The sequence below is a fragment of the Triticum aestivum genome, chromosome 6D, assembly GCF_018294505.1.
Source record: "Triticum aestivum cultivar Chinese Spring chromosome 6D, IWGSC CS RefSeq v2.1, whole genome shotgun sequence".
NCBI lineage: Eukaryota > Viridiplantae > Streptophyta > Magnoliopsida > Poales > Poaceae > Triticum > Triticum aestivum.
In genome coordinates this window covers 373656194-373658266 of record NC_057811.1, presented here as the reverse complement: position 1 = coordinate 373658266, position 2073 = coordinate 373656194, and the positions used below count along the sequence as shown (strand labels likewise).

General features: G+C 51.0%; 1 pseudogene; it reads left to right on the top strand.

Annotated features, from left to right (window-relative positions):
- The first annotated feature begins 1677 nt into the window (after positions 1–1677).
- Positions 1678–2073, top strand: LOC123142865 (protein NRT1/ PTR FAMILY 8.1-like; annotated as a pseudogene).

Sequence of the window (2073 nt, the reverse complement as noted above, 5' to 3'; positions counted from 1 at the left end):
AACTCATGAGCCGGGTACATGAACTAGTCATACTGGCGTCAGGCGCTGACAGGGACTGAACGTGGTAGAAATGAGCAATGTACATGTGATAGGAACCTAACTCAGGCACATGTATCTGTATCCTGTTCCTGTATCCGGCACACTACCATACATGTACCGGGTGCATGTTTCAGCTATCCGCATCGGCATGTGTCAAGGACCATGAGCTGCTGCAGTCTATTCTATTCCTTCCATCGGCGATGCATGCCCGTGGTGAAGTTCGACACGTCTTTTCACTTGTTTGAAACACGAGCCGGCAGGTGTACTCCTTGATGTAGACTGGCGCTTACAGCCGAGGTGGGATTTTGCCCTACGATGAACAGTGCGAGAATAGGCTCAGAGCCGGCGCTTAAAGAAATCCTAGACTGCTAATAGAACTAGTGGTACAGGGCCTGGTCCAGATCCCGAGCAGCTATTTTCTGGACGGACGGGGGAGATAACCGGGTGCCTAGACACACGGGTGTTGAAAATCCAATCTCCTGATACCAATTGTTAGCCCAAACTAGCTAGTATCCTCAGGAATGAACTACAGTAGCCAAGCACTCGGTGAAGCAGCACACACACGTACTAACAAGAGTGGAGCTCACTTGCTTCTACACTGAACATGCACACACACGTGAGAGAGGAGTACTACTTGAGCTGCCTTGTACTGCAATTGGAATGGCCTTCGTTACATGGAAGGACTCAGGGTCCTTTTATAGGGATTTACAAAGTGCCTATGGCAGCTGTACATGAGAGTGGTGGCTGCCTAGAGGCTCAATGTACTAAAGCTAAACGACTAGTTCAGCTTAGTCCTTTTAATAGCTAAAGCCTAATACTACTTAGCTGCTTCTCCACCTCGGGCTTTTGACTAGATAAAGTCTAACATTATTTAGCTACCTTCGCCTTCAGGACTGGAGAAAGCCTAGCATAGTGCTTAGCTATTTTCCAAACAACGACAATTGTGTTCTGTCCTTCGACAGGTTTGAGGGGGAGATTGTTGTGTCAAACCTAGTCTACAGGACAGAACACAATTCTGACTGAGAACCACCCAAGGTGGTGCACTGCTGCACTCCTTTTGCACCGACCATGGCTACCGCAACCTGGGGCTCTGATGCCAATTGTTAGCCCAAACTATACTCGCTAGCTCGCTCTCGTACACTAACAGAGTTAGCAAAACAATCTGCAGCTGCACACACTGAGCTAAAAGGGCAAATAGCAATCAAAATTCCAGTAGTACACTACTACGACAACCAGCCTCACTAGTAGTACGTGAGCTTCTCCTACTACGTGTGTGTGTGTTTGCCCTCCTAGCTCAGTGTGTGCAGCTGCAGATTGTTTTGCTAACTCTGTTAGTGTACGAGAGCGAGCTAGCCAGTATAGTTTGGGCTAACAAGCGCTCGCCGCACCTGCCCGAGGTCACGGTCGTGGATTAATTGCCGCCCTCCGATCTTTCTCCTGCATGCTTCTGCATCCGTCAACACAAGAAGAACATTTGTGTAGCTCCATAGACTGAGTCTAAATTATACTGACAACATTTGTGTCCATAACTTCTGAAAATGACCAAATGACTCATCCATTAGCTTCTCCTCGAGCGGTGACGGCGAGCCATCGCAGCTGCAGCGGATGGGTGCTGGGAGGGTCCTCATGGCGCTCACCATGGCGGTGGCAGCGCTCGTGGAAATGAAGCGGCTCGACAGCGCGGCGCGTGCGGAAGAGATCAGCATCTCGTCATCTCGTGGCTGCAGCCCCAGTACTTCTTCCTTGCCGGCGGGGAGGTCCTCTGCTACATCGCGCAGCTGGAGTTCTTCTTTGACGAGGCGCCGAACGCCATGAAGAGCATGTGCACATCGCTCGCTCTGCTCACCATCGCGCTGGGGAGCTACATGAGCCCCTTCATCTATGCCATCGTGGAGGCCTTCACGGCGACGGGAGACAGCCCCGGGTGGATCTCCGACGACCTCAACAAGGGCCATGGCTGCAATGTGCATGCTTAACTTCACCGTGTACAGCGGAATCCTCAAGAACTACAGGCTCAAGACGGTCATCTCGTGA